Below are 24,129 nucleotides of genomic sequence, written 5' to 3' on the forward strand. Positions count from 1 at the left end.
ATGACTATATTATTCATAATTAGAATACTATGTCTATGGATATACACATTTGTGTATAAGATTTAAGAAGTGCATGAGAACTTCAGGATACTGGCTAGCTCCCAGGAGGGAGAGAAAAGAAAAGATGGCCTTCAGCTGTATCAGTAACATTTGACTTCTTTAACAGAAAAAAAATGTCTGAAGCAACTATGACATGTTATTAACATCTATTGAATCTGGTACAGGGTGTAGAGGCCATTTGCAACTCTCACAAGAAAAGCCACAAAAACCTTGGGAATAAAGCTAATGCTAAATTTGCATGAACTGTAAAGGTAAAAAACATGAAAAAGACGAATAGCATTGAGATAGATGTTATCACAGTACAATAGGAAAAGATCTGGCTTTGACTCCAAGCTCTGTCACTCCTAGACACTCTCTAGGACAAGCTAGTAAGGTCCTCTGAGCCTCAGTTTCTCCATTTGTAAAAGGAGTACAATAATATTTACTTTGTCAGTTATGAAGAGTATTATGTAGCTATATATGTCAAATGCAAAACTATTGTCAGACCCTTGCATAATCTATATAGTGATGATCAATTTATCAATAAAGTCTTAAATTCACTTCTAAATTGATTTTTAGATTTATCGAATTTTTAAAAAATTTCCAACCAACAAATTTCAATATTCCTCGTTGAAACATTTTATAAAGTAATCAAAGCAGTGAGATGCTAATGTGAAAATTGGTAATGTAATAAGAGATCTGAATAAAAAGAAGAATTAAGATAGAATATGGAAAAAAACATATATTGAAATGGAGTTACTGGGCAGAACTTTCCTTAAAAATTTTTTTAATTTTTGTGGAAAAAAAATGTTAGAGGAAATCAGTGGAACTGTCTGACTCCCAGAGGAGAGAGGGAAAGGAAAATTAATAACTGCTTTCACAGATGTTATTGTATTTAATACTCTTAATAAAGCTCAGACAGAAGTTACTTACCAAGTTTAATTTCATCCTCAATTCCACACTTTTCCATTATTCTACAAAACTATTCCCTTTCTGGACATAATTCTGATCAACACAGAAAACCTGCTGGCTTAAGGGGGGGTGATAATTATATACCAGGTTACAGAGTGAAAATACTGATGACATCTCTAAATCACTACATCTTTGCAGTTTGGAAAATGTAAGTGTGAGAAAAATGTCATTCCAATACTGAAAAAGATAGTTTCTGCAAGCCCTAGACCAAGAAATTTTATTATTGGCCCTTATTAAAAGGGTAACATGTAACCTTTGAAAAATGAATCAGTGATCATTAGAACCATTGGTTACATAAAAATGAGTTGTGCTAAACTAAACTCATTTCTCTTTTAAGAGATTTATAAGATAGGCTGATGAGGGAAAGGCAGTAGAAAAGACTTATCTGTGCTTTAGCAGGGGACCTGACAAAATCTCCCATTCATTCACTCACTAAACAATTATTGAATGCTATACCTGACAAATGCCCACCTTGACATTTCATTAGCCCAGCCGATCCATGCTTCATACAACACATTCACCACAATCTGTTCACATACTTCCAACAGTGCCCCTCAATGAGTTTTCTCCATCCACTTTTTTGATTAACTAACTCCTGCTCATCCTTCAAGGTTCAGGAGTCACTGCCTCCAGGAAGCCTTCCCTGATATGCACCCCCCCTTGAAGCAGTCCCTCCTGTGTACATCCAAAACTTCTTGTCCTCGTATTTATCCAAGACCTATCCCACTGATTTGCAATTATTTGTTTACTTACTTGTCTCACTCTCTGGATTATAATCATCCTACTGGCAGGAACTCTCTTCTATCTATTCTTGGCAGAAAGTGAGTGTTCTACAAATATTGCTTGAATGAAAAATGTATTAGGCAGTATTGGAAGTGGTAACAGACCTGACATACTAAACATGCATAAGCCTTCCTCCCTTTCAGTGGTCGCCTTCCACATTCATTCAAGAGAGTTTCTTCTCCACTAATCTTGATGTGACCAGCAGACAATTGCTCACTTTTGGGTCCTCCTTCCCAGTTCCCCTTCAAGGTCACCTTACCCACATAAGTTACAGACGTACGTCTTTATTCTTCAGTTTGCCCAACAATTAACTGTTGAATCAGAGCAGACCATACACAGAGCAGCCACATGCACTTCCATAAAACAAACTGTAAAGTCTAATCCATAGGAAGTAATTTCCTAATTGCTCCCAGAATGAGCTGAGAGCATCCCATCTCAAGTATTTATCATGAGGTCAAGGTGAGGAGGGAGTTCTAACTGCATTTAGCCAGCAACCGAGCCACGATTCCTTTCCTCGGGCAGCATCTCAGCAGGGTTTGCAAGGTATTCCTCTCACCTCCAGGTTATATCATACCGTTCGGAATTTTAGAGTATTTTCATGTATTAAAGCTTTGTAGAGAGGATGATAAGGTGCAGATCTCCACTCACCAACATGATGCTCCCTGTGCTACCCCTCAATGTGACTTGTCTGCTAAAATGTGCACAGAGATGAGGTAGCCCAGAGGGTTGAGTGGACTTTTTATGTGTTTGCTTGCTTTCGCTAGAAGGAGGCTGTCTTCCCCAAGCCCCTGATGATGGGTAGCAATCACTGCAGCCGAATCATTGCAAACCAGGCTCCCCTGGTCAGCAGACACCATTCCCAGCCAATGACCAACATTTCCTATCTTGGAAGAACATGACTACTCCATGAGATGCTCAGTACCCCTCTGAAGGCTAAGACTTTAAAACCGTTAACCTATGACTTGTATGCCAAGCTGCCTTAATAACAAAATCCTTGTGGCAACAGTTTGACTTGAGAGGACCAAGATACTTAACACCAGTTCAGGCCGGTATATCCAAGGACACACAAGAATTAGGGAAATTATATAAAAAGCAGGTTTTTTCCATTCTCCTTATTTATAGCTGATTGTTCAATGTTTCAAATAGTTTGAGTCTCATCTAATTGGGGTTCGGTGCACTAAGTTTCAATTGAACCTGGAATCTCTGTAATGAAACAAGTACAAGCCACAGGACAGCTTGAGACAGTAAAGGGCACCGTCCTTTGTTGGTCAATAATGCCCAGTCACAAGGAATAATGGCTGTATCTTGGACCCTTAACAGAGCTCAAAATAACTAACACCAGCCCTAGTTTTTAAAAATTCTGTGAAACACTTCTGGATTATAACGACATCTACCTAGCAGGCCCCCATTTAGCTTCTCCACTTCTTACTACAAAGACTATGAAGACACTGGGAAAAAGATGAGAATGGATCACCAACCAAAACGAAATCGGATAAGTACCTTTCAATTTAGATTACTTCTTTTATCTGTCTAGAAACATGCAGGAGTTTTGTCTTCATCCTTATCATTAAAAAATGTTTCCAGGATGTTTGATTGTGGATTGCTTTTAGTTAATTTTGCTCAGCAACATTTTCCTATCTTGCAATTTAATTGTTCCTACCATTCCATTTGTTCTGCATCTCACCTATAGCATCACCACTTTTACTGTGAGGAATCTGATTCTGCCTCCACAGCTATCATTTTCCTTTTCATCATCAACCTTTTCTTGTGCATTCTGCAGGAGCACATCCATTTTGTATCCACTTCATTGATTAGATTTCCCACAGTCCCAATTCTCCCCCCTTCTCCTCATACGTAGAATTTTAGCACTATGTTTTTAGATTCTTTGTGGTCATTCTTCATCTTGTCTGATAACTTCTTATGTGCCCACTGCCCACTAAAATGCCAGAAGACTATCAGTGATTACAGTCAAATGATTATGGCCGAATTGCCTGTCAGAAGTGAAGACTAGAAATTCACTCTTCCAAATATATAATGTACCATCTATGTGCACTTTTTGAAAAATCAGATTAATGATTCCATATGGTTTTTATCTAAACAGCTAACAGGAGGGTGAGAATAAAATAAAATAATTGGAGGGGGACACACTCTTTCATACTCAACTCTCTGATAACCAGAGAAATAGAGGATAAATGATGCCTTTGAAAAATTTCAAAACAATCGCTAGTAAAATTCCACAGCATTTCAGAAGTAAAAGCAAAGAAAACATAGAGAAAAAAGACAGAAACTTAAGAACAAAGGACAAATAGGAAAGTCTAGAAAATGCCAGAAATAAGAAAAAATAAATCAACCACAATAAATGTAATTGAATCACTTTACATAGGAAATAAGAAGTCTCTCAGATGTGTCAGAAAACAAAGTGCACCTATATTCCACCTATATGAAATAAGTTCAAAGCAAAAACAATACAAACATGACTGTAATAAAGATATGGTCAAAGACATCAAGCTAATACCAGCAAAAATAAAGCAATGGTCACAATATTAATATCAGATAAATTTGAATTAAAGAGAAAGAGTACGAATTGGGTCTAAGAAGGCACTTCACATTAATAAAAGGTCTATTTAAAAATGAATAAATAATATTCATGAGTGTTTATATGCGTTTTAAGGAAACATAAAAAGAAACAGACACTAAAAACAGCACAACAGCATTGGGAAATTTAGCACTATTTTGGTCAAACTACTAAAAACTTTTAACAACCTGTTGCTATTGATTGTGACCAATATATGGTACTTGAGGTACTTTAGATACATGATTTTTGTGTCTACATGAATAAGAGTCCTGAAGAATGCTCAAATCAGCTGAAAGGGTAGCCTAGAACAAGCTAAATCTTATAGTATTGAAAGAAACAGTGATCAGATGTTTTAAAAGCCTCAAGAATTATGATAAAATACTCATGCTGATTTAAAGCATATGCTGCATTCTGCAGGATAATATCCCAATTGTACAGGATTTTGTCTCTCAACTCCTTTCAACAGGTCATTCACCATTTCTAGGGATGAGGTACATGGTAATACTAATGAATTTCTTGGGCACATACCTTTTGATATACTTCTTTCACCATTTCCGAAAAGAAATGTTGTATGGAATACCATGACAATGGATAGGATAGTCTATAAACCCACAGAGAGTAGAGCTATCAGGGCAAGGCACATCTGTGTCAGGAATTTGTATGTATTTCTTTAAGGATAAATTGCTGCACTCTCCATGATGACGATGGCAGGTCACCTTGGGAAATGGTGCCATTATCAGGGCCTTAACCTTGGTCTTGCTTATTGATAGGGTAGACAATCATCAAGGTAACAGTCAAATTAGACTTGGTAAGGGGAAATCCAGATTCCTGAGTCCATGCAAAACCTCCATCCCTGCCAACATGGTCGCCTTGTACATAAGCTTATCAGACAAGCCATTTGGGTGAAAGAGATTGTGTGACATTCACAGGATGCATCATCTTGTCCCCCTGATTATTGAGATCCTCTTCTATAGAGGGTACCATCTGAGGAGATACACATATCTTCACACACTTTGGCCATTCTGTGAGGCCCATACACATATCTCATATCACCAATTCTGTTCTTGCTGAGTCCCAGATATGTTGGCTGGACAGTCAGAGTTTATTTCCCACCATTTGGCAGGCATATATCTTACTAAGTCATGTAGGAAACTTTCTGCATACTACATACCAAATCAAACTAGCATAATGTCGTAAGTGTAACAAACTAGCAAGATGTTTTGCGACATTTCAAGCTATCTAAGTTCTTCCAAGCTGTATGATCATAAAGGGCAAGAGAGTCAGCATAGCACAAGTCAAGACAGTGAAGGGGTACTCTTCTCCCTACCGGGTGAATTTAAATTGCTATTAATTGTAATTACTAATTAGAATTTAACAAAAACCATTTGCTGAGTCAAAAGTTTTATATCAAATGCCACAGAATGTGTTCATTTTCTCCAGTAGAAATATCACATTTGGAATAGCAGTGATGATATGACTGAAGATAATTTTCATAATCATGATGCCACTGCAGACAGCAGCTTACCATTTTCTCATTCCCCACCATACCCCCAAGCTGAGAGGTTATTATCAGTAAATAAGAGGGCAGTCTTGCCCAAGAATTCCCATGCTGAGGGATTGATTCTGGAGCTACTTTCGGTAAGAAGTACCAGTCAGATTCCCAACTATAAACAGAATTCTCCCCAGTAGCTCAAATTAAGAGACTTCAATGAAAGCACTACTTACAAACATACAGGCAGTACTAATGAATTTTGAGGTACTCTGAAATTAATGTTAACAGGGAAACAGGGAAACAGCTCTAGATCTGAGAGACAAGGGGAGGAAATAGTGTTACTGGAGCCCAGGGAGAAGAGAGCCACCAGCAGAGAGCTGTATTCATGGACAGTCACAGCTATTGCCAAAGATGTAGCAATGAAGCAGGAAAGATCAAAGAATAAATATTCTGATCTCTCTCTCATGCCACCTTCTGATCTCCATGAGCTAAACCCAACCGGAAGTGAGGTCCAGCCCTGGTGATACAGTGGAAAGAGGCCAGGCTTCTAGGGTAAACAACAATTCAGAGAAGGGTAGATAAATGGATATGAGGGTGAGGAGACAGGGAATAATCAGCACAGAAATGCATAAAGAAAAAAAGCTTATGTGGTCCTGCTTTTCTATAACAAGGACAAAACTAAATGATCTGCCTAAACGATGGAGCTTTTATTGCATGAAGATATTTCTACATATTATTTTTATAATGATTGGCAGTAGACAACTACTCTTTGGTCAACACAACCCCATAGCTGTTCTAGGAATTCCACCCTCCTTGACCAGTCCATTTATGTGGTCTGAAAAGCTGTGTAAGCCAGTAAATAGTAGGGTGGAGAATAAAGCAGATTTGTAATAACAGCGTGAGAAAAGAACAGAGAAAGAACACGTAGAGAGAAGTCCCTTCTCAGCCTGTTCCTGAAACATGGCGTCGTATTGCCCTTGAAGGCCATGAGACGCCCCAGAATGTTTCAAACAAATCCATCTATTTTGCTTAATTTTAATTAGAGTTTTGTTTCTTTTACTTAGAGTCTTAATAATGGATCATTATTATGAATGCATAGTTAGAATTAACACAATTTTCTACTTGGACATAACGTGTCGATTTGAACTTGTATCATTGTTTCCTGCTTGATTTCAGGTGATTCTTTTTTAAAAATATGAGAAATTAATAAGAAGCAAAAGAAACATTACAGCAAAAGAAACATATATGAATGGAGAAAAGCCAAAGAAAAGAAATTGTGGGCCGAGTGGGTCACAGCTTTCAACTACAAAAGCGGAAAAACCCATTAAATCTGTGTAGACAGTTTAAGAATGGGTCGCTGCAATATGTACATGACATTTTGTGTGGAAGGTAATAATCTCATGTAAATGTTTTAAATAGTAGGGTATTTGACTCACAACCAGTTTGATTTGACTTTGCCAATGTACTCACATTTTAGAAATTACCAGAGGCATCTTCCCTTCTCAAAACCCCATGAAGACGAGCAGCTTACGAAAGTCTACATACTTCTCACTGAGGGCACACAAATAAAATGGATATTCTTGAGGAAAATAAGATTGTTAAGAAAATGGTTTTCCAAAAGAGTTTGAATCTACAAACTTCCTTTGCTAAAATTCCCAATCTCAGATTTCTACACCAAAATCTTAGCTTAAAACACTCATCTACATACAGATGTGTCGCTTAACCACGGGGATCCATTCTGAGAAATGCGTTTGGTGATTTCATCTTTGTGTGAGCATCATAAAGTGTACTTCCACAAACCTACATGGTATAGCCTGCTACACACTTAGCCTGTATGGTACTGCCTACTGCTCCTAGGCTACACACCTGTACAGTGTTTTACTGGACTGAACACTGGTAGCAGTTGTAACACAACGGAAAGTACTTGTGTATCTAAACAAAGAAAATGTACAGTAAAAATACAGGATGAAAGACCAAAAATGGTACACCCATCTAGAACACTTACATGAATGGAACTTCCAGAACTGGAAGTTGCTCTGGGTGAGTCAGGGAGTGAATGGTGAGTGAATACGAAGGTTCAAGACATTACTATACAGTACCGCAGACTTTATAAACACTGTGCACTTAGGCTACACTTTATTTATTTTAAAAAAAACATTTTTCTTTCTTCAATAATAAATTAACCTTAGCTTACCGTAACATTTTTACTTTATAATTTTTTTAACTTTTTGACTCTTTTCTAAGAACACAGCTTAAAACACACATTGCATAGCTGTACAAAAATATTTTTTTTCTTTAGATCCTTATTCTACAAGCTTTTTTCTATTTAAAAAAACTTCTTGGGGGCCGACCCCGTGGCCGAGTGGTTAAGTTCACGTGCTCCGCTGCAGGCGGCCCAGTGATTCGTTGGTTCGAATCCTGGGTGCGGACATGGCGCTGCTCATCAAGCCACGCTGAGGCGGCATCCCACATGCCACAACTACAAGGACCCACAACGAAGAATGTACAACTATGTGCCAGGGGGCTTTGGGAAGAAAAAGGAAAAAAATAAAAAATCTTTTAAAAAAAAAAAAAAACTTCTTTTTACTTCCTAAACTTTATTGTTAAAAATTAAGACACAAACACACACATAAGCCTAGGCCTACACAGGGTCAGGATCATCAATATCACTGTCTTCCACCGCCACATTTTGTCCCACTGTTAGGTCTTCAAAGGCAATAACAGGCATGGAGCTGTCATCTCCTGTAACAATGCCTTCTTCTGGAATACCTCCTAAAGGACCTGCCTGAGGCTCCTCTTGAGGAAGTTTCACTCTTTTCAGAAATTTTCAGCTCCGTTATAATCTTATGGGACCACTGTCATATGTGTAGTCCATCATTGACCAAAACGTTGCTATGCAGCATGTGACTATATTAGTATAAATATCCTTAGGAAAATAACACAATTCTAAAGGTCTCTCCTAAATCTAAGCTTACTTCAGGAAAAGAAAGTTAATTTAATGTCAGAATTGGCCATGGAAATTCATTTTGGGTATATGTTGAAAAGCAAATTTATTATATTCTGATCCTGCCCCAAGAAAAGTTAAAATGACTTTGTTCGGCTGGTTGTGTTTAGTTAGTGGGGGAATGTTTGTTTTCCCTCTGTATTGCTATCATAAGACACATTGATCATTGTCTGTGGCCATTTGCTTTTACTATTTATATTTGAGAGATGTTGCAATATCAAGCGGGAAAGTCTGTCACGCAGGGGAAATTATTTGGACCATAAATGGTTATTTACAAATAAAGCCAACTTATTCATCTGTTTTTTGTTTATATCGCTAATTATCAGAGCTAAATGAGTCTTTTCATTTAGACATCTCCTGATTCTCAAGACTCCTTCAGGCATATTTTGAATACCAGAGGATTTTTTTTCAGCAACCATCACAAGCAAATATTTAGCCTAATTTCCAAACTATTGCATTGTGATTCTTTCTCCCTTATCTTTCCCTAATCTTACAGAATCAACATAAAAAAATGAGGACATTTTAAATCCAATAGAGCAAACACTGGATATGTTTCATGTGCCAGGACTATACTAGCCATTTAGTGTGCAAAAAATGAATGCAGTTCTTGGGACATTAGGAAATGAAAGGAAAGCGAGGACCCACAAATAGTGGCCTCTAAAAGTCAAGACAGTTGTTAAGAGTAGAGGACAATGGGGAAGAAAAGCAGATTCAGGGTGGAGGACATAACGAGAGGAGCACAGTTTAGGATTTGCCATTAAAACAAGGGTTAGCATGAAATGAGTACTGTGTGCCTGGCAGTGTGCAGATTGTCTTATATGCATGGCCTTTTCAATTCTTAAAACAATCTTTTGAGGTAAGTACTATTGTTCTCATTTTAGAGATTAAGCAACTAAGATTCAGAGAGGTTGGATGACTCCCCCGAGGTCATACAGCCTAGTGAACTATAGAATCAGGATACAACCCACCATCTGGAAAAGGAATTGACTTGAAAGAAGCAAAGAACTTCTGCATGGCAGTAAGGGCCATCTGGGGTTTAATGTCTATGAATTTACAACAACACAAACTTGGAGCACAATGCCATTTTCTCCAGCAAAGCTTGGCAACTCAAGAAAAAGAATAAAGAAAGCTAGTTGTTGAAGTCATCTAGGATTGATGATTGTTGTGGCTAAAGAATAGTCACGGTGAAGGAATCGAATGTGCTGAAGAGTCCTGTGGAAATGAACATTACGTTAGGAAGAGAAGAGAGTGCTTCCAGTTGAGGGCTGATTTGTTAGAAAACATTGAGCTGTATTGATAGACTACAGCATTCAATAAAGACAAAGAAGAGATTGGAGGTCAAGATGTGGGATAGATGAAAGAATAGAAAATGCAAGCAGAATTGGAATTCCAAATTAGATTTTAAATGTAGAACTATGGAAATGAAAATGGTTGACTGCCTCAACTTCCAATCCATCCCAAATGACTAGACGAAGCTAAACATGGTAATCCCAGCCTCACTACTAAGCGTTGGTTTAGGACTTGGCCTGTAATCTAGTCTTGTTGGTATGAAAGAAAGTCTGCTAGGGAGCTCCCAGGAATGTTTTTCATTACTACAGAAAAGAGGCACAGGGGAAAAAAAAAACCAGCCCCTCTTCTTCCTTTGGATCCTGTCTTGTCTCGGTGTCTCACTACCCACTTAAGGATGAAGCCAATACAGAGAGGAGGACAGAGCAAGAGAATTACAGAAAAACAAAACAGCCCTGATGGATATGCCTGAAGCTGTCTTGTGTCTTATATTTTATTATGTGAGTTATAAACTCCCTTATCTTTCCAGGAAAATTAAACTAGAGTTTTCTGTGCATTGTAGCCAAAGGCATCCTAGATGATTCAAGGGTGGTTTCAGATGATGACAGCATATTTTTACAATTGTAAGAGACTAATATGAAGTGAAATCTGAAGCTGACAAGCAGAAGATGAGAATAGCCTGGTCCAGAGAGCATGAGTTTAAGGGTAGGGAAAGTTTTGGACTGACGAAGTAAGAGGATTGGTCAAGGAACAGCACTGGCCTAGGACGCTAAACAACATTGTTACATATGTAATAATAAAAATAAATCATTCATTTAATCAATATAAAACACAAGAATTGTGCCCTGTGCCAGGGACACATAGTAAGCAAAATTAGACATGGTCTCTGCCCAGTGAAGCTTTGAGTCTAATGGAGGACGTAGACCTTAATCAAATAATCACAGAAACGAGTACAAAATTGCATGTGTTACAAATAAAAGTATATCTGCTACAAAAGAGAGGTTTAGATTTCTAGGTTGAGATGGAAAAATGCACACACTACAAATCACTCCCTCCCATTACAAATGAATATAAGTGCTAGCAAAACATATAAATAAAAAGGTTTAAAAATACAGCGCCAGAGAGAGAAAGAGAGAGGTCTTGAGGTATGAGAAATGGAGAAGGAACACATAGTGTTTAATGGAAGCTGAAGTCAAGAAGTCCACAGAGGCTCAAGATGAGATGAGGCCCTTGGGCTGGGATTTTAGTGCCCTGTGGGGAAGGAAACTGAAACCGTAAGATTCAAGTACTGTACTCAGCCAGAACTAGGTTCGCTCCATAAAACTGAGCGCTGGAAATATGCTGCTCATGTATGAACTGGCACTAGAGGATCAGCACACAACTGCCCAAGTTTATCAACAGAAGTAGGCATTTGCCCCAGCCTTGGACCAGAAGCTTCTCTCTATTCCTCCGATAATGCAGGGCCCATACTGTATTACTCTAGTTGTCCAAAATTTCAGGGTAGGAGGAAGCAAAGTAGGAGGTTCAACATAGGCCTTGTGGAGAATGGGTGATTAAATTACAATTTTATAGCTGAACCATTGTGACCTATCGTGTGACTTCCTCCTGTGGCACTTGGTGCAGACACAGAAGGAATAAATAAGCGGATTCCGCTAGGATCAGGAATTTGCCAGACCAAGGTGATGAACAAAACAGAGGTGAAAGATAATTTTGCCTAGAGGAAGGAGTGTTTTTGAAATCATGAGCCTTAGACTCTAAACTGGAGATAAAGCGAAAATCAAAGAAAAAAGAAGCTGGAAGAGTTACTGGATTACAAATTTTGAAGAGGTTGAATAAAATTCTGTGAGGAGTGTTGAACAAGCAACTATAAGGAAAGGAGATTGTGGTTACAGATAGTAATGTATGAAGTAGTGATTTTGTCAGTGGATCAATTAGAAGTGCTAACAATTAACATGACGGTGCGTGGTGGAAGTAGAGAGGAAGAGGAGACCACGACGGATTAGGAGATTAAGGAGCTCAGAGTTAATGGCACAGAAGGGGTCATCTATGCCATCATCATTCACAGGTAATGTGGAAAGATGGGAGGGACTGAGATGGAGTTTAGCCAGGTGCCAATGTTTTAGACGACAGCAGGGGAAATGACTGAGAAAGCTGGTATGTGAGAGCAAGCAACAGGGTAGGGGGTAATAAAGCTAAATGGAATAAGCCTCAGTAGAGAGAGTTTCACAAGATGGTGGAGAAATGAAGGTGGCAATGGAAAGCCAGGAAGACACCAGCCCTACCTTCTGGTCCTAAGGTATACAGAGTTTGTGAAAGTAAACAGCCACAGCCACTTATCAGAGCTTCAGGTCTCCTCAGAAAATAGCTGGATTTCATTAAAGGCAAGGAAGCAGAGGGGGTCCTCAGGCAATAGGTTGAAAATATGAGGAAAGGTGAGTGTCACTGGCTATTGAGCAGCAGTTCGAGAGAGAACAGCAAAACAGTTTGAGAAGTGAGGAAATACAGAACACCGGTTCAAGAGTAAGGAAGCAGCAAGCACCATGGGGACTTCGTTTAAGCTTTGACTGATTAAAAAGGAAGTAGAAGCATGGAGGATCTGGTCTCAGTAATCTCTTTGAGGAAGGTAGCCATCCATCCCAGTAGCTAGAAGAATTAACTCATTTGACTGAGATGATGGTGGATGCAGAATCCGTAGATAAAAATAGCTGCTTGATGAGCTTCATTTATCGAATGAATATTATGTACCAAGTAGTGTTTGCATTTATTTCATTAAACCTTACAACAGCCTTGTGAGTTAAGTGTCACTATTCTAATTTTACAAATGAGGAAATTGAATCTTAAAGAGACTAAGATGGCAAAGCCAGAATCCAAATTTTAACAGAGGTTGCTACCAGTGGTTCATGAACAGTAATAGACCAAAAACGTACTTTGAATGTTTTTTTGGCCTGTGTATTTTGAAAGGAAATACGTACAGCTCAGCAGCTAGAGGAATTATACCTAGCGCACCGTACTTGTTTTGAATGTTCCTGGATGACTCCTGTGGGCATCTAAATTTGCTAGCCTTGTTTAAACTAGATATGTCTGACTCCATATTTTGCATACTCTAAAGTATCCATTTCTGGCCATAACAGAGTAACACCCTAAACAACTCTAAAATTGGACAAAATATGTACAGCCACTGCTTTCAGGTGCACAAGCAATGCAGGATCATGATCCTCAAGGGAAGGAAAATACATGAGGTGAATTTCACCTTTCCCCTGGACTGCTAGCTGGGAGCAATTTCCAGATGATTGAGTATGGAGGTGAAGTACAAGCAAAGGACAACAGTCTCACTGAGCTAACGAGCCAGGGGTCAGAGCTTGGAGCTACTGAAGCAGCTGGAATGTGTGCATGATAGGTCAAGAGAAGAAGCAAGTTGACAGAAGAGGAGTCCTGAAGTCTTAATGGGGGTATCTGGTGGGTTACTGGACAAAGGCTGGGCTATGTATACACAGGATAAGACTCCACAAGGCCCAGTAAAGAGTAAATAATGCAGGACCAAGAGCTGACCAGAGACAAGAGAGAGATGTTGGGGCTGAGAGATGTTGAATTTCTAGTCCAGCCAGTTTTGACAGACCTTGTTGATAACCCTGGATATTAAGTTGAAATTTCAAAAATGTCATGTCATGTCAAGGACCATGACCTTAAGTAAAAGCCACACTCTAAGAATAAGGAAGGCTGAAATTCCTAGAATTGGTGATAAACAGAAACCTATAGATGCAAGAAGCCCAGCAAACTCCAAGTAACGTAAACTAAAAAGAAAGTAAAAGAAACTAAAAAGAAAACCAAAATCAAACCAAGGTATATTACAAACTACCAAAGAGAAAATATTAAAAGGAGCTATAGAAGAAAAAAGACATTAAGTTCAGGAAAACAAGGTTTTATCCTTGTTTTCATTTTTATATGTCTGATTTTCTATCATAAACAATAGAGGATAGGAAACAAGGGAATGTCATCTTAAAATGCTAAACAAACAAAAAAAGTCTAAGTCTTTAACCGGTCTTTAATTAGTGACTTTAAAAGTTTTTAATCAGCGAATATATCCTCTAAAAATAAGAATGAAATAAAGACATTTTCAGATAAAGGAAAACTAAAAGAATTTGTATCCAGCAGACCTCAACTACAAGAAATGCTAAAGGAAGTTCTTTAGGCTGAAGGAAATGATATATCAGAGGAAGAGTTATATCAACAACAAAGGGATAAATAACACTGGAAATGGTAAATATTTGAGCAAATATAAAGACTAGGCACTTTTTTCCTTTCTTAATTTCTGTGAAAGACAACTGACAATTTAAAACAAGAATAATGGCATTGTTTCATGGGGTTTGTATCACATGCAGAAGCAGAATATTTGAGAACAAGCACAAAGTATGAGGATAAATGGAATTATTTTACCAAAAAAACCTCAATTTACAGTAGTAGGAAATATAAATAAAATACTTAGAAATAAATTTTTTAAAAGAAATTCAAGATTTGACCACTGAAAACTATAGTATATCGTTGTAATAAGGTAAAGACTTAAATAAATGGAAAGACATTCCATGTTCATGGATTGGAAGAGTTAATATTGTTAAGAGGGAAATTCTCCACGAATTGATTCATAGATTCAATGAAATGCCTATCAAAATCCCAGCTGCCTTTTATTTTTGTAGAAATTAACAAGCTGATCCTAAAATTCATATGAAAATTCAAAGAATCCTGAAGAGCCAAAACAATCGTATAAAAGAAATACAAATTTGGAGGACCCACACTTCCCAATTTTAAAGCTTACCACAAAGCTACAGTAACCAAAACTGTATGGTACTTGCATATGGATAGACATACAGCTCAATGGAATAGAATTGGGAATCTAGAAATAAGCGTATACATTTATGGTCAATTGATTTTTGACAAATGCCAAGACAATTCAATGTGAAAGAATAGACTTTCCAATAAATATTGCTAAGACAATTGGATATTCACATGCAAAATAATGAATTTGGACCTTACTTTTCACCATATCAAAAAGTAATTCAAAGTGAATCAAAAACCTAAATGTAAGAGCTAAAACTATAAAACTCTTAGGATAAAGCATAGCTCTTACGAGAAGGTCTTCATTACTACTTGGATGAGGCAATGGCTTCTTAGACATGACACCAAAAGTTGAAATAACAAGAGAAAAAATAGATAAATTGGACTTTCTAAAAATTAAAAACTTATGTGCTTCAAAAGACACTAGCAAGAAAGTGAAAAGACAACCCACAGAATGGGAAAAAATATTTGCATATATCTGATAGGGGACTTGGATCCAGAATATATGAAGAACTCTTACAATGCAACAAATAACGCAGTTGACAAATGGGCAGAGGATTTGAACAAGCTCATTTCTCGAAAGAAAATACACAAAAGTGCCAATAAGCACATGAAACGCTCAACGTCATTAGCCAACAGGAAATGCAAATGAAAACCACACTGAGATACAACTTCACACCCAACAGGATGGCTACCACTAAAAAAATAGGCTATAACAAGTGTTGGTGAGGATGTGGAAAAATTAGATCCCTTGCACATTGCTGATGGGATGGTAAAATGGTGTAGCCACGTTAGACAACAGTTTGGCAGTTCTTCAAAAAGTTAAACACAGAGTAACCATATGACCCAGCAATTTCACTCCTAGGTGCATACCAAGAAAACTGAAAATATATGTTCACACAAAAACTTGTACACAATGCTCATAGCAGAATTATTCATATTAGACAAAAAGTGGAAATCATCCAAAGTCCATCATCTGATGAATGGATAAACAAAATGCAGTATATCCACACAATGGAATATTGTTTGGTCATAAAAAGGAATGAAGTATTGGGGCCAGCCTGGTGGCGTAATGGTTAAGTTTATGCACTCCGCTTCGGCAGCCCAGGGTTCACAGGTTCAGATCCCAGGTGCAGACCTACACACAGTTTGTCAAGCCACACTGTGGTGGCGTCCCACTAAAAGTAGAGGAAAATTGGTACAGACGTTAGCTTGGGGCCACTCTTCCTCAAGCAAAAAGAGGAAGATTGGCAACAGATGTTAGCTCAGGGCCAAGCTTCCTCACCAAAAAAAGGAAAAAAAAGGAATGAAGTATTGATACATGCTTCACATGGGTGAACCTTGAAAATAATATGCTAAGTGAAAGAAGCCAGGCACTAAAGGCCACGTATTATATGCTTCCGTTTATAGGAAATGTCCAGAATAGGCAAATTCATACAGACGGAAAGCAGATTAGTGTTTCCCAGGGGCTTGCGGAGGGGAGCGGGGGGAGGTGACTGCTAATGGGTATGGAGTTTCTTTTTAGGGAGATGAAAATGTCCTGGAATTAGATAATGGTGATGTTTGTACAACTCTCTTAATATGTTAAAATCCACTGAATTATATACTTTAACAGGGGTAAATCTGATATTTGAATTATATCTCAACTTTAAAACTTGAAGAACTCTGTAGAAAGACATAAAATAAAGGCTGTCTTACTTGGGACAGGAAAAAGTCAATATTATAAAGATGTCAACCTTCTCTGAATTAATCCATAAATCCCATGCAGGTCCAATGAAAATCCTAATAGGACTTTTTTCTCACTTGACAAAATGATTGTAAATTTCATTTGGGAAAATAAACATGAAAAAGCCATAAGAAAAAAATCTGGAAAATATAAAACTTAAGGTGGTTGAGATAACAGAATTAGCTCTCCTGGATATTAAATTATGTGTGTGTGTTGAAATGCTACAATGTTTAAAAGCATATCCAGCAAGGTATTTTTCAATTTTTAATTTTTAAAATAATGTAAATATATTACTTTTATAATAACAAAACAATAAATCAAACAAAAAAGCAAATGAAAACAGAATACTCAATGTACCCCCTTCTCCATCGCTAGTTTATTATATTTCAGGCAGAAAATCCCTCTTCTTTCAATGTATGCATGATTTCACATGCGCGATTTCAAGTTGCTTTTTCAGCCTTGTTAGTTTTCTCTGAATATAGATCAATTTATGGATAGTCCCCCTAGAGTTTGGAACCTAACCTGACATTTGATGTGGACAGATTGGCACAGAATAAAGGTCTACTTTCTTGGTTATTCTGGTTACTTCATTTACATTAATGCATCCTAAAATCATATTAGCCCTTTTGGGCAGCTAATTCACAATGTTGACTCGTATTGAGTCAAAGACTACCGACTAAAGTCTTTTGACCTGCTCATCCTCAATGCTGCTGAGCCAAAGCTGTCCTTATCATCTTGTGCTTTGTGCAGTTGATATTTGGAATAAAGTATATGACCTTACCTTTATTTCCGTCAAATTTCATCTCAGTCCACTTGTCCCGATCCTTTGTACTTGATGCAATCATTCAAGGTATCCATTAACTTGGCCAGTTCCATGATATCTGAAAATTTGTAAGGAACAATCCTTAGATCATCATCCGAGTCACTGATGAAAATGATTACCAGAACATCTTGGGGGACACAGACTACAGATACTATGAAAAATTCTTTATGCATTAATTAGTTCCTCTAGTGTTTCTGGCATCTAGGCCAAAGGTCCTCTGACCTTAGTGAATTTAAAAGTCTCATGGGTAGCTTGAAAATTCCCTGGAATCACCTCTAGAGATTCTGATTCCATAGGTCTAAAATGTGGTCCAACAACTGGCAGTTAAAACTAACATCCACAGAACTCTCAGATTTATGTGGGATTGTAGTTCTTGCCATGGTTATAGGCATATTGGTGAGGTCATGTCATGCACCTTGCTGAAGGCAAGAAGAGGCAGTGTGCACTGAATTTACTTCACCTACCAGCCTAGCTCCCTGTCAAAGAAGGGAATGGGGTTAGTCTAACACAAAACGCAAATTACCTTCTTTGAACAATGTTGCCTATGTGCTCACAAGCCATTTTTTAATAACCAGTCCTAGAAGCCTACTTTCAAGCATTTTTATTGAATTAACAAATATTTGGGGGGCCTGGTGTATGCCAAATATTATGCTAGTCTATACTCCCACCAGTGGTAAGAGCTTTTCCTTGCACCCATGTTCACATTGGGTCTTATTCGTCACTGTACTTAGTTAGACAAGACAGGATAAATATATCTCTTATTTTTTTAACTGAGATATAATTGACATACAACATTATAGTAGTTTCTGGTATACAATATAATGATTTGATATTTGTATATACTGTGAAATGATCACCACAATAAATCTGGCTACATTAGTGTTATTTTAATTTGCATTTTTATATTTTTGATAATTAAATTGAAAACTTTTTCATATTTTTCTTATTCATCACAAATGCCCTACTGATTCCCATTTATCACTTGCTGTATTAATTTTTTTCTAATAAACGTGTAAGTCATTGCTGTTATTTTTAATCTGTTACATGCGTTGCGAATAGTTTTCTCAGTTTCTTTGTTTCTCTGTTTTCAGTTTGTCGTCTTTCAACCTTTTAATGATTTTGTTCTTTTATAGCAAATATGTTTCTATTTCTTATGTAGACAAAGTTAATAACCTTTTTATTGTAGTTTCTGCCATTATTTGAACTCGTGCTAAAAAGTCTTCCTCCAAGATTATGTAAATATTCAATTATATTATCTTTAGAATATAATCTTTTATGTTTTTGTATTTTGTTTGTTTGATACCTTTGTATCTTTTATGTATTTCCATATTTCTTTTAAAATATAATCCTTCAAAAATCTGGATCTGTTAATAGCAGTATGGTTTAAATACTAAAATTTGAAGAACTCCCTCAATGTATCATAAGATGAGATTAGTTGATTATGTAGAACATTCATAAGACAGATGTGCAAATGGAATTTTGTTCCAGAAGGATATTTTCTAACATGAACATATTCACAATTTAATGTTATGTGAAACTAAACAGAACTTCACACAGACACACACACACATACATACATATTCCAATTCTGTAAAACAAATACTGTGTATATGTTCATAAAAGACAAGGAATTGGACAAGAGGCAAGGATAGATTACTATTATGTATGCGAAAATGTTACCAGTGTTTGTCACTGCATTGTGAGGTAATGGATATTTTCATATCTTGCTTGCTTTTACTATTTTCCAGAGTTTCCACAATAAACATGCTTTGACAACAAAACATGACACATGTAGCTTAAAGCTAAAACTATGTACTGTGTTGAATTCTAAAAACTTCGATCAAAACAGGAAAATATGGTAAAGTAGAAAGTAGAAACTATTTGATTTTAGATGACCTGCGTAATATTTGGAAGTTATTTACAAATGTTTGTTTTCAAATATAACTGTGTTGTCATTGTGAATCATCAATGCCCAAACCAAGTCAGTAATATACTTACTGTTAAGGAGCACAAATTAACTATTTCTATGTTGCCGTATGCAAATATAAATATACTACCACATTTTACTAAATATGGAGGCAGCATATTTCCTCACTTAAACTCTTACATTTACATGATTTTTTAATAGTCAATTAGAAACACAGTTCTGGGACAAGAGTTTCAACAATATGAAGATTTAGGTGGCTTATTGCGTTGCAGGTCCCCAGGACCGCCCCAGGTTTGATGATTTGCTGAGAGGATTCTCAGGACTCCGCATAAAGCAATACCCACGGCTATGACTGATTACAGCTAAAATATCAAAGCAAAATCAAAACGAAGGCCAAAAGAAATCATGCCCAAGCTTCCAAGAGTTTTCTCCTAGTGGAGTCACATGGCACACATTTAGTTCCCCAGCAATGAGTTGTGACAACATGTGTGAAATGTTGACTACCAGAGAAGCTAATTAGAGACTCAGTGCCCAAGGATTTTACTGGGGGCTGGTCACGTAGGCACCTTCTGCCTAGCATGTTCTAAAATTCCAGACTCCCAGAAGGAAAGCAGGTGTTCAGCAAAAACCACATTATTTGTACAAACTCTCTAGGGACAGCAAGCCACCCTTCTCAGTTATAGGAATGGTGGGAGCCTTCTAAAACTCCGAGTTCCCAGACACCAATCAAAGGGCTGCCATGCAAGCAGGCATTTCCAAGGACAGCAGCCTCGGGCCTGCAATGTTAACTCTTTTCTGCACACCTACGTTCACTTTCAAGGTACAAGTTACCAAGTTACCAGATGTGGGAATCACAAACACACGCGTGTCAGGCTCATCCATACTCAAAGAAAGTTAAACAAAGAAAAAGTAAATGAATAAAGTCGTACCCTAAAATTTACTTTTATTGGGCCCACGAATAAATTATTTGATAAGCTACCAATTCAGAAGGGATCAGAAATTAAAACATTACAATACTTTCCTAGATTTGTAGAATTAATGTACATTTGTTATAGAAAATGTGGAAACTCAGAAAAATATTAAAGAAATAAGATTCACTGAAACCCTCAATCATAGACTACCATTGCTAGCTTTTTCTCTTCACGTGCATATTTAACATAGTTGATACCACGCTTAATATTAAACTTTACTTTAGTTACCTCCATTTTTCCACGCCACTGAAAATTCCTAATAAACATTTTTTCAATAAGGAAAAGTATTTTATCTCTGGTTATAATATAATTTCTAAAGCCTTCTCCCTTCTGTTGGATATATAGGTTGCTTCCTGTTATGGATTTTTATAAACCCTCACAAAGCCCTTCAATGGCTTCCTATCGCTCGTAGAATAAAGGTCAAAATCTTTCATATGGTCAACAAGGCCCCACATGATGCCGGGCCTCCCTCCCTCTCAACTCCAGTCCACTCTTCCTCATTCCTTCTCTTCACTCAGTCACCATGGCCTTCCCTGAATTCCTCAGCTGTGTCACTGTCTCTCATTTCCTGGTTTTCACATGTGTAGGTAGCTCTTACCTTATATTCTACAATTATCATAGTTTTAATTACTCGTGTAATTATTTAAGTGTACAAACTTTTTAGATGTATGTCTCCCATAATAGGTGGGAATCTCCATGAAGGCAGAGACAATACGTAGCTTGTTCACTGATAGACTCCCAGTGCTGCATGTCAAACCTGGAACATAAACATACAAAGACAACTGTATAATTAAAGAATAAATATATAAGTAATGGGATTCTATCTTTATATGAATTTTTTAATCACTTAGTATATTTGATAACTTTATTCAGTGGATTCCTACAATTCTTAAGCTATCATTAAGTATTTTCTTTTTGTAAAGCTTTCATTTCCGCATTATACTTTTTAATTATCTATTATGGTAAATAGTTAAAAACATTTAATTCTGGACATATTTTTCTTTAATGTGGGTCTTTTACTTGATGATTTTATTAATTCTAGGAATTTTTAGATTTATTCTTTGGAGTTTTCTCCAAATCACAATGACTGTGACCTATGATACTTTGAGTAACGCTATTATATTTTATCAAATATTATATTACACTCACTTTTAGTAGTTACATGTCAACTTTGACTCAATATTTATTTCATAGAGTACTTTTTAAAATTTCCTTGTGGACAGGTGTTTTGCTTAAGATATGTTTAAAAATCAATCTCTATGTCTTTTAGTATCTGCTTTTTGGAACTTATGGAGGTTTCATTCTAGGTACTTCATATAAGGTGTTTACCTACAGATTTTTGTTTGTTTGTTTTTTAATTGGATTGTGGGCTAAAACTGAGTTGGGGGCAGGGAGGAGTTTTCCCTTTGCTGGGTTGTGGAGGAATTGGAAGGCCTAGACCCTCCTGCAGGGCACAAGGTCAAGGACACTCTATTCGTGGGCTGACAACCAGTTCCAACAACTTGGTAACAGGGTGGGGGCAATAAGACAGATGCCCTGGAGGGTCCTGGGAATGGGGAGTAGATTTTGGGTTACAAATCTCAGAAATACTCCTATCTAATATTCAGTATTTTCTTTTCTATGTTGAATCTTCTCTTGTTATCTGGTATTGTTAGGAGAGTTCAGTTGTTAAAGCCTGAGTATCAATCGATGGGCCCATGTCCATATTTGGGTTGAAGCTGTACAGGGAGAACTCTAGTGGCCTAAGAAGCCAGTTAAGAAATAATAAGAAGTTATCATCCAAAGATCAGAGATGCAGGCCAGAGGGAAACCGCTGGCCCAAGTGTGCAGTGAAATCTAGGACTGATCTGGGGAAGGCCTGAGTATTCTACAGGGAGTCCCAGAGACCTTGGGGAGGGGAAAATGGGAAAGCCCGACTTCCCTGTGGTCAAACATAATGAGGGCTCAGATCCTTTCATTTAGAATTAAAGGAAGTGCTACCTCTGACAACCGCAGAGGTCAGCAACCTCTGGGTTACAAACCAATAAATTCTTTTAATAGGCAGTCAATGAGACAGAAACGACTTTTCCAGATGCTCTTGTATCTTCCCACTCTATAGTACTATGAGTACTACACTAAAGCTCTATTCCAAAATACGTGATATTAACAACTTTGTTTTAAAAAAACATTAAATATAGATGAAGGTGAAATAAATGTGGCATCTTCGTATACGGTAATATGAATAAAGAGCCACAAAATAGTTGTGTAATTAATCCTAGAAATTCTACTTAAGGAAAATATCTTAAAATAACAATTTAAAAATATAGGGGAAAGCTTAAAGAGGGGTAAAAAACAAAATAAACTCAAGTTAAAAATGCCTTAAAACTTCAAAATGAAAAGCAAAAAGTACTGATTCATTAACAGAGATAGCACTGATTAATAGTGATAAGGAGAAATATATATTATTTAAACTAGTAACACAGTATAAAAGTTTTGGAATCTCATAAAATTAGAGAGATAAGTAAAACAGGCAGCAGCATGAGTGAAAAAGGGCAAATAATATTTTAAGCAATTAAAAGTATTTAAATATCTAAAAATATTAAGTTACAAAAGGACAGAAGTATATGGTCTGCAAAATATGCTCCCATGGCTTCGAGTTCCTGGTAAAATGGAGAGCGGCCAACTGTGGCACCGGCAGTAGGGGCCTCTTTACTAGCTTCACTAACTCTTCTTTCTTTCTTTCCTCTTCACTGTCTATTCTAACTTATGTTGAGGCTAGGGCATACATCTTCCTCAGAAGATAGAAATAGCTCTTAGTGGTTTCCCTTCTTACAGTGCACATTTTGGGGGTTGAACCAGTTTCTGAGCTCACTGAGATCAGGTTGTAACAATTAACCAAATTCTACTAGTAATACCAGCCCTTTCCTACTTGTTTATAAGTGCCAAAGCATGGAAATATATGAAAAAAAGTGTCCATCATAGTGTTACTTATACCGGTAAAAAAAAGGAGACAATCTAAAATGACCAGGAGTGGGAAAATAATTAAACATCCCATCATAAGTCAGCTCAGGGACATACTTTGGAACCCTTAGAAAATAATGATTTTAAAGACGCGACCTGGGAAAATTCTTAAGATCAAATAATAAAGGTAAAAACAATATAAAATATACAAATGCGATGAGCATACATCAAATTTACAAAACATACTGAAAGCTAACATAACAAAATGCTAATAGCTATTATTAAGGTCACAGGTTATGGATTTTTTCTCTACTTTTTTTGGAACAGCAAAATTGCTTTTATAAGAAAAATTATACGTGAAAATACATGTGAAGTCTGTTTGTTTCCATGGTTTCTGGGACATAACCGAAAACCAGAAGGTGATTAGGGCTATGTGGTAGCCAGCCACTCAGATTCCCACTTTCAGCCTTTCCAGTGGGTGTTCCCAAAGGGCTCAGAATCCTGAGAGCCTCATACTGTCTTGATTCAGCCATATTGAAAGTTTTTAAAGAGCATCACCAAAAAGAGGATGCTGTCATAGAAGAGACGAATGATAAACTTCCAGGAGAAAAAGGGTGGGACTCTAATACTGAGCAACAGCATACATTTTTTAACCTACTATCTCCATTTTATCTCTTTTTTTTTCCCAACTTTATTAAGGAATAATTGACAAATATAATCATATATATTTGAAGTGTACAATGTGATGATTTGATGTTGT

At 37.0% G+C, this 24,129-nt stretch overlaps 1 protein-coding gene across 5 annotated transcripts in view; it reads right to left on the reverse strand.

Annotated features, from left to right (window-relative positions):
• Positions 1-24,129, reverse strand: part of LPAR1 (lysophosphatidic acid receptor 1) — a 352,985-nt gene that overhangs the window by 187,796 nt on the left and 141,060 nt on the right. For 4 of the 5 annotated variants that reach the window (XM_070251331.1, XM_070251332.1, XM_070251330.1 and 1 more), the window contains 2 exons: positions 21,087-21,186; positions 17,490-17,589 (listed from right to left, as the gene is read on the reverse strand). The gene's annotated coding sequence lies outside the window, so the exon portion shown is untranslated. The remainder of the gene's footprint in view (positions 1-17,489; positions 17,590-21,086; positions 21,187-24,129) is intronic. The other variant, XM_070251336.1, reaches the window with a different exon arrangement.

The sequence above is a fragment of the Equus caballus genome, chromosome 25 (genome assembly GCF_041296265.1).
Source record: "Equus caballus isolate H_3958 breed thoroughbred chromosome 25, TB-T2T, whole genome shotgun sequence".
In the NCBI taxonomy this organism is placed as follows: domain Eukaryota; kingdom Metazoa; phylum Chordata; class Mammalia; order Perissodactyla; family Equidae; genus Equus; species Equus caballus.